Raw genomic sequence first — 18,985 nt, 5'->3', positions numbered from 1 at the left:
AAAACCTTCACATTTTCCAGTACTCAGCCCTTTGGTGAACAAGTCTGCTATTTGGTCGTCGGTCTTGATCTGCCGCATCTCAATTTCTTCCATCAAGACTTTTTCTCTGATAAAGTGATAATGCACTTCCACATGCTTTGTTCTAGCATGAAATACTGGATTTTCTGCCAGCCGAATTGCAGATTGGTTGTCACAGTGAAGTGGTATTGCATAGTCAACTTTTTGATGTAAGTCCTCCATTAGGAGTACCAACCATGTACTTTCTTGAGCTGCTACGGCCGCTGCTTTGTACTCCGCTTCCGTGGTTGACAATGATACTGTTGGTTGTCTTTTACTACACCATGATATTGGTCCCGACCCAAGCTTGAACACATACCCAGTGGTTGATCTTCGGGTATCATGGTCTCCTGCATAGTCAGCATCACAATATCCAACCAACTTGCAGTCTTCTCCTCTTTTATACAAGAGACCATAGTCAATTGTACCTTTGACATATCTCAAGATCCGTCGGGCAGCATCCAAATGAGGTTTCTTCGGACTTTGCATGTATCGACTCATAACTCCAACTGCATAAGCAATGTCAGGCCGAGATAAAGTTAGGTAGATAAGACTACCTACTAGTTGTCGATACATCGTTCCATCATCCAACTCTTTTCCTTCATGAGCACATATCTTGGAATTTTGCTCTATTGGTGTTGATATTGGCTTACACTCCAACATGCCAAACTTTTGAAGTATATCTCTTGTATACTTTTGTTGGCAGAGGAACAACCCTTCCTTTGTACGATCAACTTCTAACCCCAAGAAGTGTTTAAGCTCCCCCAGCTCTTTCATTTGGAATCGCACCGATAGATTTTCTCTTGTTTGATGGATTTCTCTTTCGTCATCCCCGGTGATGATCAAGTCATCCACATAAACCAACACAATTGCCAACTTCCCTTCTTTTTCTTTGATGAACAGGCTTGAGTCTGCATGTGCAACTGAATAACCACTTCGGGTAAGAAATTCAGCAATCTTACCATACCAGGCTCTTGGTGCCTGCTTCAATCCGTAAAGAGCTTTTCTCAGCTTGCACACATGAGTGGGATTAACTGCATCCTCAAATCCCTTTGGTTGGTTCATGTAGATCTCCCGATCTAATTCTCCATGCAAGAAAGCATTCTTCACATCCATCTGCCATAATTTCCAGTCTTTACTAGCCGCAAGAGCTAGCAGCACCCGTATAGTAGTTATCTTCGCCACTGGACTAAATGTTTCATCATAGTCCAGTCCATATTGTTGTGAGAACCCTCGAGCCACCAAACGAGCCTTGTATCTTTCAATTGATCCATTTGTGCATCGTTTTAATTTATAAACCCACTTGCAGGAAATCGGTTTTATATCTCTTGGTCTTGGTACCAGTTCCCACGTTTGATTCTGCTTTAAGGCTGTAACTTCTTCTTCCATTGCCTTCTGCCATGCTTTATTCTTAACTGCTTCTTCATATGTCTCCGGCTCTTTAACACCGTCTTCTAAAATGGCCGCATTAGCATACTTGGGATTAGCCTTTCGGATTCTTTCCGTCCTTCGAAGTTGTGGAGGCAGCGGCTCCCTTTCACCGGCATCACTTGTTTGAGTTACTTCTTGCTCAATGACATTAGTGTCGTTCGGATCTTCAGGTGTATCAACACTTGACCAAATATGTGCAGTTTGCTCCCCCATCTTTTGTTTTAAAACTTCTTCAATATTTTCCGAGTCTGGTAGTACTTTCTTCTCTGAGGACCACCATGAAGATGCTTCATCGAACACTACATCTCTTGAAGTGTAGCATCTTCCACTTGTTGGATCACAACATCTTCACCCTTTTCTTTGATTGTCGTATCCAACAAATATACACCTGACTGCTTTCTTGTCAAACTTGCTACGTAAATGACTAGGCACAAATACGTAGCAAACGCAGCCAAATACTCGGAAGTAGCTAACAGTAGGTTTCATGTTCCATAGTGTCTCAAATGGTGAGATGAAACCTAACCTTGGTTGGGGAAGTTTATTGATCACATGGGCAGCAGTTTGCATTGCTTCAGCCCAAAATCTTCCTAGGACATTCTTCGCGTGTAGCATGCTTCGACAAATTTCTGCAAGATGTCGATTCTTTCTCTCAGCTACACCATTTTGTTGAGGTGTGTTGGCACATGTGAATTGATGACGTATACCACATTCTTTTAGATAGCGATTGAATTCTTCTGAGGTGTATTCTCCTCCATTGTCTGAGCGTAGACACCGAATCTTCTTTCTCACTTCTCCTTCGACCGTTGTCTTGAATTCTAGAAACTTTGAGAATGTTTCAGATTTTTCTTTCATGAAGAAAACCCACACATATCTCGAATAATCATCAATGAACGTCACCATGTACCGCATCCCGCTAACTGATGTCTGCTTGACTGGACCGAACACATCTGAGTGAATTAACTCTAGTGGCTTCTTTGCTCTAAAATTTGACTCCTTGTATGGTAATTGATGAGCTTTACCATACTGACATCCAGCACAAATAACATCTGTTTTAACTTCAAGTTGAGGTAAGCCATTGAGCATGGATTTCTCCATTATTACCTTCAACTTGTGATAACCAACATGTCCCAGCCGTGCATGCCATAGATCTGCTGTCTCATTCTTACGAGTCTTATCTACATAGGCAAACTCTGCGGAGAGCACATAAACGGACTCCACTCTTCGTCCTTCCATTGTTGGCGTTTCTGATATTTTAAGATCTCGATAGACCTTCACATCTTGTGGGCCAAACAAGACGTAGTTGCCTGACGATGTTAGTTGCGATACTGACAACAAGTTCTTCTTCATACCTGGCACGTGATACACATTATGTAGTGACACCATGTCAGATTTATTACTAGGCATGATCGTCGTTTTTCCAATCTGAGCAATTGGAAGTCGTGCATTGTTGGCTGTAAGTACCATGCGACTCCCTTTGTACTCCTTCACGTCTTGTAGTTTGTTCTGATCGCCAGTCATGTAATTGGAGCATCCTGAATCAATGATCCAGTCATTCTCATAGTTGATACGCTCTCCCATCATTGTCATGAGTGCCAACTCATTTTCTTCTATGGCACATAATGCCTCAGCATCCCATTCATCCTCTATTTCCTTTTTGGAAGTTACTACATTGCTTTCCACAGACTTTTTCTTTGACCAACAATCCTTGGACATGTGGCCCCACTTTCCACAGTTGTTGCAGTTGCCTTCGAACCTCCTCCCCCGAGAACTCTTATTGTCGGTCTTTTGAGATCTCCATGGTTGTGAGGTTCCTGGTTGACTCTTCCCTTTGTCAGCATTTTTGTATCCTTCTTTAGGAGGTGGCTTAAAATTCCTCCGACTTTTACTTGTGTAGAGTGCTTCTTCTTCACTCTTCAGCGTGATGCCTCCCATTTGCTTAGCCATAGCTTCTTGGATGGCCAGCAAATTCTCAAACTCTACAAGTGATGGTTGAGCGGGCCATCCTTGTACAGCAGTAACAAAGCTTCTATATTCCGGCCTCAGTCCATGGATAATGATCCTCTTCATTCGAGCTTCTGCAATGACGGATTGCGGATCTAGTTCAGTAATCTCCCGACATATCGACTTGACCTTGTGGAAATATTGAGCAATCGTCATGTCATGTTGTGAGATTGATAATAGCTCGTTCTCCAAAAGTTGTAGTCTCGTATCATTCTTCTTTGAGAAAAGCGTCACAAACGTATCCCAAGCTTGTTTCGGGGTGTTCTCATCCCGAATATGCTCCAAGATCTCTTCTTCGATTGTGGTCTTCAAGGCAAACATTGCTTTGCCTGCTTTGATTTTCCATTTACGTAAAGCACCATTAACGTCTTCCTCTGGTGGCGTAGTTTCGCTTCCACCAACAACCTCCCATAGATCTTGTCCTTGTAAGTAGGACTTCATACATGTTTCCCACGTTTTGTAGTTGTTGTTGTTGAGTTTCTTGATTCCTCCGACGACTTCGAGATCACCCATCGTGTTGGCAGTACCTCGGTAATACCAAACAAGCTAGTTTCGATACTAAACTTGCAGAGTCACAAACTACTCACGATACAACGAGAATCACTCGTTCTCACTATCAAGAAACCTTGCTCTGATACCAGATTGTTGAACACGACTCTTTTATATGGGAAACAACAAGACTTTTATTAAGACACTTAAGGAGAACTTACACTTTGTGAGACTACTACACACTTTGCTTTCTTTGAGGCTTTCTTGGATGGTTTGGAGCAAATGAGCTCCATACCTATTTATAGGCCTCTTAGGAAGGTTCTAGATACTAGCATACACTTACTACATACTAGATAACTCTAGAACTATCTAACATACTCTACATGCTTCCATATGTTTCTAGAACGTTCTACCATGTTCTGGAGAGGTCTAGGTTGCTCCAGTGTCTTCTAGAATGATCCATATCCTTCCAGGGTCTTCCATGTCGTTCTAGAGTATTCTAGACTCTTTCGGTATATTCCAGAGTCTTCCATAGTCTTCCATAATGTTCTAGAATCTTCTAGAGCATTCTAGAACAAGCTAAAGTCTTCTAAATAATATTTGTTTTATTGGGCTAGTGATGATCTTTAACATTTGCTACACAATCTTACATATCTTGATCTCACTATAAACAACTTCTTTGGCCCCATCCCACAAGAAATCCGACTCCTCTCCAAACTTGTATATCTTGATTTTTCAGTGAATAAGTTTTCTAGAGTAATCCCACCTGAAATTGGAACCTTGCACCAACTATCCATCTTGTACCTAAACTCAAACAATATATCTGGCTCAATTCCTTCATCATTGGGTAATTTGAAGTCTCTCACTAAGCTTAGTTTGAGTCGTAATCAACTTAGTGGTTCTATTCCGTCAACATTGGGTTATTTGACATCTTTGAATGTCCTTTATTTGTACTACAATCAACTCTCTGGTCCCATTCCTATTGAACTTGGGAATTTGAAGTCTCTCACTGATCTTCAGGTGAGCAACAATCAGCTTAATGGTTCCATTCCTTCATCATTGGGTGATTTGACATCTATGAATGTCCTTTATTTGCACCACAATCAACTCTCTGGTCCCATTCCTATTGAACTTGGTAATTTGAAGTCTCTCACTGATCTTCAGGTCAGCAACAATCAGCTTAATGGTTCCATTCCTTCATCATTGGGTGATTTGACATCTATGAATGTCCTTTATTTCCACCACAATCAACTCTCTGGTCCCATTCCTATTGAACTTGGGAATTTGAAGTCTCTCACTGATCTTCAGGTGAGCAACAATCAGCTTAATGGTTCCATTCCTTCATCATTGGGTGATTTGACATCTTTGAATGTCCTTTATCTCGACGAAAATCAAATCTCTGGTCCCATTCCTATTGAACTTGGGAATTTGAAGTCTCTCACTAAGCTTGGTCTGAGCAACAATCAGCTTAATGGTTCCATTCCTTCATCATTGGGTGATTTGACATCTTTGAATGTCCTTTATTTGCACCACAATCAACTCTCTGGTCCCATTCCTATTGAACTTGGTAATTTGAAGTCTCTCACTGATCTTCAGGTGAGCAACAATCAGCTTAATGGTTCCATTCCTTCATCATTGGGTGATTTGACATCTTTGAATGTCCTTTATCTCGACGAAAATCAAATCTCTGGTCCCATTCCTATTGAACTTGGGAATTTGAAGTCTCTCACTAAGCTTGGTCTGAGCAACAATCAGCTTAATGGTTCCATTCATTCATCATTGGGTGATTTGACATCTATGAATGTCCTTTATTTGCACCACAATCAACTCTCTGGTCCCATTCCTATTGAACTTGGGAATTTGAAGTCTCTCACTGATCTTCAGGTGAGCAACAATCAACTTAATGGTTCCATTCCTTCATCATTGGGTGATTTGACATCTTTGAATGTCCTTTATCTCGACGAAAATCAAATCTCTGGTCCCATTCCTATTGAACTTGGGAATTTGAAGTCTCTCACTAAGCTTGGTATGAGCAACAATCAGCTTAATGGTTCCATTCCTTCATCATTGGGTGATTTGACATCTTTGAATGTCCTTTATTTGCACCACAATCAACTCTCTGGTCCCATTCCTATTGAACTTGGTAATTTGAAGTCTCTCACTGATCTTCAGGTCAGCAACAATCAGCTTAATGGTTCCATTCCTTTATCATTGGGTGATTTGACATCTATGAATGTCCTTTATTTGCACCACAATCAACTCTCTGGTCCCATTCCTATTGAACTTGGGAATTTGAAGTCTCTCACTGATCTTCAGGTGAGCAACAATCAGCTTAATGGTTCCATTCCTTCATCATTGGGTGATTTGAAATCTTTGAATGTCCTTTATCTCGACGAAAATCAAATCTCTGGTCCCATTCCTATTGAACTTGGGAATTTGAAGTCTCTCACTAAGCTTGGTCTGAGCAACAATCAGCTTAATGGTTCCATTCCTTCATCATTTGGTGATTTGACATCTTTGAATGTCCTTTATTTGCACCACAATCAACTCTCTGGTCCCATTCCTATTGAACTTGGTAATTTGAAGTCTCTCACTGATCTTCAGGTCAGCAACAATCAGCTTAATGGTTCCATTCCTTCATCATTGGGTGATTTGACATCCTTAAATGTCCTTTATTTCGACGAAAATCAACTCTCTGGTCCCATTCCTATTGAACTTGGGAATTTGAAGTCTCTAACTAATCTTGGTTTGAGTGACAATGAACTTAGTGGTTCCATTCCTTCATCACTAGGAAACCTCAGCAACCTACAGAAACTATACCTTCGCACGAATAAATTATTTGGTTCGATTCCACTAGGATTGGGAAGTCTAGAGACACTTGATCTATCAAATAATCATTTTTCTGGCCATTTACCAGAAGATTTGTGCCATGGGGGAAAGCTTCAAAAGTTCACAATAAATGCTAATCATCTCACTGGGCCTATTTCAAGAGGCTTACGGAATTGTCCCAGCTTAATTAGGGCTCGTTTTGATCAAAATCAATTAATTGGAAATATATCCATTACCTTTGGTATCTATCCATCCTTAAAATTTCTTGATATCAGTCACAATAATTTTCATGGGCAGCTTTCTCAAAACTGGAGTAAATGCAAGAATTTGACAGCCTTAGTGATGGCCTATAACAACATCAGTGGTAGCATACCACCAGAGTTTGGAAATTCAACTCAACTACAAAGGCTTGATCTTTCTTCCAATCATCTGGTAGGTGAAATCCCAAAGGAGTTCGGGAAAATGATAAGTATGCTGAATTTGTCCTTGGCTAATAACCAACTTTCAGGTATTATACCTCCAGAGCTCGGATTTTTAGAGCTCCTTGAAGTACTCGATTTATCTGCAAATAGATTGATCGGGTCAATACCAAGAAGTATTAGTCAATGGGAACATATCCACTACTTGAATCTTAGTAATAACATGCTCGGTGACAAAATTCCATCTGAGATTGGCAAATTAGTTCAACTTACAGAAGTTGATTTATCTCAGAATTTGCTCACTGAAGAGATACCATCTGAAGTTCAAAGTTTGAAAAATCTACAAAAGTTGAATCTTTCTCACAATAGACTATTTGGTTCTATTCCTAACGCTTTTACTAGTTTGCCTAGTGGCATTGACATCGACCTGTCCAACAATGAACTCAAAGGTCCAGTTCCCCTTTGCTCCAACTTTGTGAACGCGTCCTTACAAGGCAATCCAGGTCTGTGTGGTAATTTTACAGGACTAAAGTCCTGTGCAAGTCAAATCCTGAAGAAGAAAAATGATCCCTTTCATCATCAGCTCATCATAATAATTATGCTCCCTCTTATTGGCGCAACTTTACTTGGTTTTTTCATGTGTGGCCTCATTGCTTATCGAAAACAAAAGAGACATTCTCCACAGAAACCATTGGATAATGAAGGTGGTGATTACTTCTCCATTACAAGTTTTGATGGAGGAGTAGTGTATTATGACATCTTGAAAGCAACGGAAAATTTTGATGAAGCATATGCTATTGGAACCGGAGGATATGGGACTGTGTACAAAGCTGAGATACACCCTAACAATGTGGTAGCTGTCAAGAAACTTCACTCATCATCTGAGAATGTTGATCATAATGGATTCCTTAATGAGGTACGAGCATTAACAAACATAAGGCATCGAAACATAGTGAAACTTTATGGATATTGCTCACATGCCCGCCACTCGTTTTTGATTTATGATACCTTGAAAAGGGAAGCCTTGGATCAATCTTAAGAAGCGATGTCTTAGCAAAAGAGTTGGATTGGTTGAAAAGGGTCAATATTGTAAAGGCTGTAGCTAATGGTTTGGCTTATATGCATCACGACTGCTCACCTCCTATAATTCATAGAGACATTTCCATCAACAACATCCTTCTTGATTCTGATTATGAGGCACATATTTCTGATTTTGGCACATCCAAGCTTTTAAAGCTAGACTCATCCAATTGGACCGCAATTGTTGGGACCTATGGTTATATCGCACCAGGTAACGTAATCATATGATTGTAGTTCTACATTTTCATAGAATCATGTGGGGTTGATGTAACTTTTTTTGTCTTATGTTGCTTTGGATGTAGAACTTGCTTATACAATGGTGGCAACCGAGAAATGTGATGTGTATAGCTTTGGGATTGTTGCACTAGAAGTGATCATGGGAAAGCATCCCGGTGAACTGCCACCATTGTCTGCTGATTATCTGGTGTTGGCAAATGTTGGAGATAGTCGGATTCCACTTCCTTCACCACAAGTTGAGAAACAAGTAAATTTGGTACTCAATCTCGCAAGAGCATGTTTGAACTCAAATCCAAAAGAAAGGCCAACAATGCGCCAAGTTTCAAATCAGTTCATGAAGGATCTGCTTTGAATTGATATCTCTGGTTGCCTCATACTGTGTACTTCCAATGTGTAATTTTCTTAAGTTTCCTATGATGCATCTAGATTATATGTATTAGTTTGAACGCCTAATGGGTAAAAAAAATATCATATGTTTTATAGCACCATGTAGTATAACTATAATGTGGAGACCTTTATACTGTGTATGTGATCGTTCTTGAGTAAAGAATATACGAATAATTGCATCAAAATTGTCTTAGGCGCCTCTGTTATTTTACTTGTGGTTTACACATACATAAAAAATAGGAAAATATATCAAATACAAATGATAATTTTTCTACTCAAATACAAATTTCAATAAAGTTTTAAACAATATATACAGAAACACAATCTCAAGTTACAAATACCAATAGTGTCAAATTACAAGATGCAGGTCATCACTTAATGGCATAAGCCTCGCTTTAAACCATCTATCTGGCTTAATTCCTTCATCATTGGGTGATCTAACATCTTTGAAAATCCTTTATCTGTTCTACAATAAACTCTCTGGTCGCATTCCCAATGAACTTGGGAATTTGAAGTCTCTCACTGATCTTGAGTTGAGCCTAAAATCGACTAAGTGGTTCTATTCCTTCATCACTAGCAAACCTCAGCAACCTAGAAAATATGTACCTTTTTAAGAATAAATTATCTCATATGAAAATTAACTAAGTAATAAGAAAATTAACTAAGTAAAATAACAAAAAAAATTAGCTCATCTGAAAGTGTAATGCTGGCTAACATATCAGTATCATTTTATGGCAACCATTACTACTCTCAAATTGTATTGGGTGTGCACAATTTTTTGGTTGGAATTGACAAATATTTGGAGAATGAAACTTATTTATTTTAAATATTCTTTCTTTTCTAATACTCCATGAATTCAGAACACCTCACTAGGAACAAACAATACAGCTAATGTTGCATTAAATTCAAATAAAAAATTCATTCAGGCATTTCATCAAACAATTAATATGCATCAAGATCGCATTTTTTAAACAACAAGCTGCAAATATTTGGTGTATTGGGTAAAAGTGTGATTGCTTGGGAACCATTACATTACTACTCTCATATTGTATTGGGTGTGTACGTTTTTATGGTAAGAGTTGACAAATATTTGGTGATGGGTACTTATTTCCTTTAAATATTCTTTGTTTTCTAATACTCTGTGAATTCTGAACACCACACTATGAGCCAACCATAAATAGCTAATGTGGCATTAAATTCGAATTAAAAAAAAAAAAATTGATTCAGTCAATATGCTTTAAAATGACATTTAAAACAAGCAGTTTCAAATGAACCTACACGTAGTGTTGAAGTGGATAGTAAAAGAACAGGGGGAATATTAATAAACCATTACATAGCTTTTAATTGAAATCCACTTCAACAATGATGAGTGATGCACACTTATCGCTCAGCTTCAACTATGGAAATGATTCACACTGATGAAAAATCACCAATCTGTTTAAATCATTAAATTTTCAACGATTTTGATGGGTTCAATTGATTTAGTATCAATTTCTAATAGTTTGAAAACGAATTTGTATGATCAATAAAGGATTCAGGTGATTTGGTTGTCATTTATGCACTTGGGAATCGACGAGCAGGGGAAGGAAGGAGGGTTATGGGCGAGGGCATGGAAAATCAGGGATCAAGCTCCAAGGTATGAGAATCGACGACGAGAATAGCCATGACCCATACTTGTAATGAGGTGTGCGATTTAGCTGATCCGGGTCCCATGCCATGGAGATTGGAGATGGAGGGAGGGAACGTAGTTTTTATTGTCAAATAGAAAATAGGTTTATTGACTAATTGTTGGGTTTTATATTCCAATCTTGAAGAAACAAATATATGAGGGAGTCAAATTTTAAAGAAAAAGTTTCACAGGGTTTTGAAGAAAGCAAAATAACATTACTAATTCAACTACTTAAACTTTGTGTTATTTAAATAGGAAAACAAGTTTATTATATTTTTAAAAATAATAATTCTAATGATTAAATATTTTCTGAAGCTAGTTTTCTAAATTGAAAAGATGCTTCCAACTGCAGCATCTTAATACGTTTTTAATAAAACCTTTTTATGTCGGAATAAAATGACCTTTATATGTGATAAAAAAAACTACGGAAAACAGGAAAACATCCTTAGTGGCTTTATTGATAAGGCTTCATTTATCCTTATTCCTTTCCATTTATCCCTACCTCTCGATCATTATTTTTACTAATAATTAGATAATGATTACATATTTTTTCTAATTGTTAGTGATTCCTTTTATCATAGCCAATCAAATTTAAAAGTATAAATATATTTACATACCAAATAATTTAATGTTTTACATTTAAAAAAAAACACGTATTCACAATAAATAAATATTTTCAGTTTTAGAACTATTATAAAAATTAGTGTTCTTATTAAAAGAAAGTACATAAATGATATTCAGTATTTTTTTAATATAAAAATTGATATTTTTTGTTAAAACTAGTGTAGGTGTCCATGCTTTGCATGGGTTGGAATGGTGTTTGTTTTTTTATTTAGTGTGTGTATCCATTCCATTCCAGTCCATTCAATTCCAATTCCAATCCACCACAACAAATTCCAATAAAATTCATGTAGTTAATAGAGACCAATGGAATTCTCAATTCATGGTTAAGAAAATCTCATCTACATTACGTATCCAATTTTTTATAATCTCTACTAAAAAATAGTCCTAGAAACTCAACTTAAAAGTAAACCTGAAAAAAAAAATATTCAACTCTAATTGCTGAAAAAAAAACCTTCTCGGTAGCTCATCATGCATACATAAATACAAAACTATAAATATAGTTTTCTTGAATCTTTATCCTGAGTTAAATGTCCTGTTTAAAGAAACTTATGAGTTTGATAACTTGATAGAAATAATGAAAGAAAGAAAGGTAAAAAGAAGAAGCTGACATTTTGATGATTGATGGGTTAGAATGGAATTGATGATTCCGGAGTCCATAGTGGGGCGGAATTATGAAACGGGGTTTGTGGATTCCAATTGTCATCATTCCTCCAAGCCCTAGGTGAAGAAGAACATAAAAGTCTTCAACTTTATTGTTCTTGAGTGTAATAATAATAGAGAGAAAAGATGAGACAAACCCACAAACATAAAACCATTAAATAATCATGGTTTGTTTGTTAGGAAGATTGAAATACAAGAAAACATAAAAAAAGATACAACCTGTTGCTGATGAAGTTTGGAGAACTCTTCTTTATAATTTGTACATCCATACATCCTCTGTGTCGCATAAATAACCGGCAATTCAACATTTTCCAGATCACATATACATGAATATCAAACGAACCACACATACAGACCGGATCATATATACATTCATATTAGATGACACACACATACATACCAGATCACATATACATAGAGACATAAAGATCCGATGACACATAGGTGTGATAGGATCGTATGTGGATGAAATGACACGCATACATACATATAAATCAGATCCTACACACATACAGATCAGATCACACACATACATATGACATACCACAAAGAAACATATAGATCAAAGAACACACACATAGATTAAAGAAAAAACATATTCATAAATTGTATGCGACTAATTAAAAAAAATACCAGAGGTTTCTAGCTAGTTTTTTTTTTCACTTATAGAATCCTATAATTTTCAGTCGAATCCATCATTTCCTATGTCTTACAATATACAATTCCTCTGTAATTTCGAATACATGGTTTGTAATTTTGTACCTGGGAAATATATCCAAAAAATGAGACAAATACTTGTTTACCTCAAAAGATTAAGCATATCGATGTACCTAAACTGTTTAGCTGAACTGTGAATTGTGAATACAGAGAAGCCTAACAAAAAGCGATCCCATTGTTTCAATAATTTCAATCATTTCTGCTACCAAATCATTCCCTCGTCGCTTTCAATAGAATCCTATAATTTTCAGTCGAATCCATCATTTCCTATGTCTTACAATATACAATTCCTCTATAATTTCGAATACATGGTTTTTAATTTTGTACCTGGGAAATATATCCAAAAAATGAGACAAATACTTGTTTACCTCAAAAGATTAAGCATATCGATGTACCTAAACTGTTTAGCTGAACTGTGAATTGTGAATACAGAGAAGCCTAACAAAAAGCGATCCCATTGTTTCAATAATTTCAATCATTTCTGCTACCAAATCATTTCCCTCGTCGCTTTCATTACTTCTTAAAATTTAGCTTAAAGGCAAGCTCCTGTAACAAAATCAACAAAAAGAATGTTTTTTATTAAATATTTTTTGTATATTCAAGGTGTAGAAAAATGCATTTACATCTAATACCATTTTCGCTAAATTCAGTCTCTCAACAACATCATTGATTTGTATCATCTTCTCCAGTTCACTGACCTCTAATTGCAGATTAATGAACTGATTTACCATTTCCACAATCGAAGCGTTCAGTTTAACTACTAAATTTTTCTATAATCCTTAAATCTTGAAGCTGCAAGGTAAATATCATATCATCATATGAGGAAGACAAATTATGTGGATTATACTTATGCCACGGATAAATCAAACTGCCAATAAAATTGTTTAAATCAACTTAATCGGTTTGATACAACATGCCCTAATTCTTCACTGATTTGGGAGATTTTTGAAACTGTTTATGGATTCGTAATGTATGTATTGAATTCCAGAACCATCATAAGAAGAAAATAGAGGGAAGAAAATAGTGCACCTCAACCTCACACAAAATTGATTAAAGATGAATCGCACAGGGAGACCCGTCAATCATCTTGTCTCTATCGGAAGTATGTTGTGTCGAAGCCACCGTCGTCAGGGCCGCTTCACTACAATTGCAAGAATGAGGTATTCCTTTTTTCCACCATAAATCGAGCTTTTTAGCAAAGGGAAGGTTTGGTGGAGCGGTGGTGGCGCAAAGAGAAAAACTCGATTTGAAGCCGACAACGCAAATTAAAGGAGTTCAATGATGGTTGGTAAGCAGAATCGATGAGGAGTGGATGAGGCGGTGTTGATCCCTTTTTGTTAAAATAATGAAAACGGTAAAAAAAAATTACAGTGCATATATGTTCATAAAAAAGGTTGAGAATGGGGGAATCATTCTCAGCCACTCATTTAATTATCCTCTAAACATAAATGACATGGTGGCAAACTTGTAAATATGATATAATAGCCTTCAATCACAAATACGTAAGTGTAGAGAATTAGATAACAATTGAAATTCATTCGTTTTTTGCTCTTTCAATCTAACCTTCAATTCGGCTTGAATACGAACATATCGTCAACATCTACGATTAATTATACTCTCAGCATCATTAGAACAACATTATCGATAATCAACAAAAAATTCAATTTGTATCATTCATTCAACATCGTTCATCAAATAAAACATCGAAATTAAGGTTAGAAACAGATCAAATCATTTTTTGTTTGAAAATTTTCATATATTTCTCTACCAATCTACTATTTTATAAGATTTAAATAGTCAAAGTATCATATTTATCACATTTTTAAAAAAGTTAACTTGTATGCACTCCAACTGTTTGATGAAAAGCATAAACTAAATTACCACGTTATATTCACATATGAATATGTTTTCTCACCTGAATCAATATGTGATTATTAAAACACAAAACAAATATGCAAGTCTATATGTTATTCATATGTGAATAACATATAAAAATTATATATATCTCTGAAAATACCTTGTAATATTCATATATGAATATATTGTGCAATATTCACATATGAATATACCAACTATTATTCATAAGTGAATATACGATCTAATATTCACAAGTGAATATACTATATACTATTCTCATGTGATATACCATGCAATACTATATAATATTCAAATATGAAAATATCATCTAATATTCATAAGTGAATATACCATCTAACATTCACAAGTGAATATACTATGTAATATTCACAAGTGAATGCATCGTCTAATATTTAAATATGAATATACTATGTTTAGTATATGCTATATTCATATATGAATGATACTTAAATTGTAAAAAAAATTAATCATAGTTTTTATTCATAAGTGAATAACGAATGTACTGTAGTATAAACTTTGATTCATTTTTATTTACTTATGAATAACGATAGCTGAAAATATAAAAAAAAAAAAAATAAGTTTTTTATTTTATCTTAAAACTATATCAATATGGATGTCTATTTGTAGAGAATAAAAAATTATGAATTTTGGTATATTTAAAATCATTTTTCGATAAAAATAGTTTCTTAAAAATTAAAAAAAAAAAAACGAAAAACTATGTTTTTGTATATATATTAAGGTAATGCTTTGCATAGTTTAAGGAAACATATTTTGTTGGAAAACACATGTGCATTCCTTTCCCATTTCCGTTGATACGTTGAAGGCTTTTGCGGCAAAAATAAATGATTGGCTGAGAATGATTCCCCCATTCTCAACCTTTTTTTTCTCAATTGAACCCTCATATATATATATATATATATATATATATATATATATATATATATACACATACAAAAATTATAAACTATATTAAGTTAGAGGGTATAAAATGAAGTATCTTTAAAATTGGAGGTTGTTAATGTAAAGTTGTAAATATAAAAAGCACACTATCGTTTTACCTGGCGCAAGTTCTAGCCGCCAAGACGTGAGAGAGGTGATTTCCGGCCACTATTCACACGATTTCCGGCCACTGCCCATTCCATTTCCGGCGGTGCTTCAGGCGGTTTTTGGCGAGGTTTCATGCGCTTTCCAGCGAGGTTTTCAGATTACGACTATTTATTTCTCACTCTCCAACGATTCAGACGATTTCAAGGGACGTTTTCAAATTTCCGGCACCATTTTACCCATTTGTACAACGCTCCGACGAGTATTTCTTTCTCAAGCTTGTCTGATTACGACGATTCACATTCTTCTCCCGTGAAATACGTGGTGAGGCGTTGGATAATGGCGACATATCTCTCTCTCTCTCTATTAGTCTCTCTCATGATCTTTCCAGTAGCCACCGACGGTAGTGGTAGTGGCTGACGACGGTGGTTGGTGGCCGAACATGGGTTTGTTGTTGTGGTTGAAAATGTGATTAAAACAATTTCAAAACTTGTCAGAAATACGATTAAAACATTACACATGCACTGGACACATTCTTCAATGTGTTAAAAAAGATATTTTGTGTTTGTTGGTTAATACTCTGAAAAAGTTGTTATAAAAATTAAAAGTATAAAACATGTACCAAATTAGTAATAAATCAAGGAGTAGGAAGATAAAAACGGTGTTATTAATAACATATCCCTATTGATAAACTCGAGTCATCACCAACTTTTCTTTAGCTGCTTTGATAATCCAAAAGACTAGAACCACATATATACTCGCTCCGTCCCAAAATTATTATCCATAGACAAAAAAAAACACATAGATTAAAAAAAACATTAATTACCATTAACTTTATTCAATAAAATGACAGTTTTGTCATTACTTAGAATTTAATGTTCCATTAAATGTTTAGTTGGTTAAATAATAACGACGGAGTATTTTTTGGTAAAAATGTTATTTTTTAGAAGTGGATTGTTATTTTGGGACAAATCAAAAAGGAAAGATGAATTATAATTTTGAGATGGAGTTAGTATAATATTCCTTACATAATTAAATTTAAGGACCCAATTTTTCCCAAAATATCCACCTCATCATCCTAGTCACACTTCTGGTGTTATAACACTCAATGTGGAAATGTGCAACACCAGATAACATGTGATAATACCCTTTATTTTCTATTTTTTTCTTTTTTGATGTTTTTAATTTCTATTTTTCCCATTTTTTTTATTTATGTCATAATATTTAAAATTATCATATAAATTAAATCATAAATTAAAAATAACATTTAAAAACTAAAATAAAATCTTAATAAATCCTAAATTAAAAACAACATTTAAAAATTACAACAAATGACAATAACATTTTAAAACCTAAATAATAAGAATAAGTATATGGCATATGTATTTTTATATGCATATGCATATAAATAAGTATATGCATTTGTATATGTATATGAATAAACATAAACATATGCATAAAAAATAAGTATGTGCATATGTATATTAATAACTATATGCATATTCATAAGTATATGCATATTCATAAGAATAAGTGTATGACATATGCGTATGAATAAGAATAAATATATGACATATTCATAACTATATGCATATTCAAAGGTATATGACACATGCATATGAATAAACATATGCATATGCAACCTTGATAATGAGTTCAAGCTTCAATAAAAAAAATTGATTTTATATTTTCATATTCTACTTAAAATAACCGGAGACAGTGTCGCCAAATACATATAGATTTTGTTGTGAAAAAAAATCACAACTTTGTTTACATTACAAAACAATTAAACAAAAAAGAAAAAAATATATATAAACATGAAGGGGCTGGGGTATATTAGGAAAAAGATTAATAATCAACTACTGTTTTATCGAATTACAATCTAAAAGATTAATAATCAACACTCAAATTAAAGTAGCCAAATCTCAACCAAATTTCATATGAAAACCAGCATCCTCTTATTTCTGAAAATAAATACGAGAGTTGCTATTTTGGAATTAAGCAAAAAAAGAGATTACTGGACACGAAAGCAAGACTAAAAAAACCCTCGTTATGAAAGAACTAAGAAATACCAATAATGTCGTTAAACCTTGCCTCCCATAACTCTCGTTGACCACATAGTAAATGATATAATTCATTTGAGGTGAACATTTGCAAAGTGGAAACGTCAAAGACCTAATCATTGGGCAAACATACAAATTAGTTGAAACTTATTTAAATAAAATAATGAAAAGAATTTGAAAATATGTCTCAGGAAAATAGATAGTGAACTCACTTCTGTAAAAGATTTTATATTGCATCTATAACAATAAAATTGTAACGTGTTGTCACCAATATGTAAGAAAAGAGAACATACGAAAAATCATCATTTCTTTTATACAGGAGACTTCAAGAAGCAACATGAAATAAATTACAAAGATATAAAAAGATATAAAACAGAAATACGACCTGATTAAAACCGGCTTTGGATGCTTCCAATTGCCTTATGAAACCTGTCTTGATAGTAGCAACAACTACAAGGGAAATGTACTCCTCCAAATTATCTATGTTGAACTGTCATTCCCAAATACGAAGCATATGAATTAAGAATATAGACAACAGCCTTATCAACCAATGCTAGAAGGAAAAACATGGAAAGGTAAAAGAATGAGTAAATACATCTTCGTTGCCAGGTTTTAAAATGTCATTTGGAAAACCAAGAAGTGTGAAGTCCAAACAAAGATCTTCAACTGGAGCAACTTGAAAGTTTAAGCCAAGTATTGCATTGCAATCATGCCTGGGTGTTGACTCAAGGTACTTTTTCCGACAAACAAGAGCTTGAAATTCTTGCAATGTCTTCCCAAGTTCAACATCAAAAGAAGAAACATCATGTGAATCAACAAAAAAAACATCACATGGGATCAAATTATGAAAAAACTCACAGGGGAATTAAAACAAACACTTGGAGGGTGTAAAAGTAAACAAAAGAAACCAGAAATTTGTGCATATAGATCTTTATATTCTTTGAATCTTACCAATACTTTTGTTGGCACTAGTATTTTCCTGATTGGCGATAAATAAAAACAACATAATTCATCTAATTGCTTAATGGATCATGATTTTGAAGGTTTCTATGAAACAAATAGGAAAAAAATGTATCATTCAAATGTATAAGCTTTTTTTTTTAAAAAAAATTACTTCAAATTAAGGATATTTGGATGATTATCTAATTATAATAGCATTATAATAAACCAATTAAATCGATATGTTCCTGGATGAACATGATGAGTAATTTTAAAAATTAGTCACAATCGATATACATACCTTGACCCAACACCAAGTTTCTTCTCCCCCTTTGTCTATGTATTTTCTTGCGTGTGTGCTACTTTTGATTGCATGTGGGTTCTCAATATGATGATGGACTTAAGACGACATTGTCATGAAGATGATAGTTATGATGGTGAAGGGTTGTAGTGTTGGTTAT

The 18,985-nt window shown here is 34.9% G+C and overlaps 1 pseudogene across 1 annotated transcript; it reads left to right on the top strand.

Moving 5' to 3' along the window:
* Positions 1-7,043: 7,043 nt before the first annotated feature.
* LOC145092771 (MDIS1-interacting receptor like kinase 2-like) lies at positions 7,044-9,072 on the top strand (annotated as a pseudogene). The gene is made up of 2 exons (XR_013702653.1): positions 7,044-8,517; positions 8,609-9,072. The product of XR_013702653.1 is annotated as an MDIS1-interacting receptor like kinase 2-like (transcript).
* Positions 9,073-18,985: the final 9,913 nt, after the last annotated feature.

Source organism: Lactuca serriola, chromosome 3 (genome assembly GCF_051521515.1).
Source record: "Lactuca serriola cultivar US96UC23 chromosome 3, Lser_US96UC23_V15, whole genome shotgun sequence".
In the NCBI taxonomy this organism is placed as follows: Eukaryota; Viridiplantae; Streptophyta; class Magnoliopsida; order Asterales; family Asteraceae; genus Lactuca; species Lactuca serriola.
This window is presented reverse-complemented; position numbering and strand designations above follow the sequence as displayed.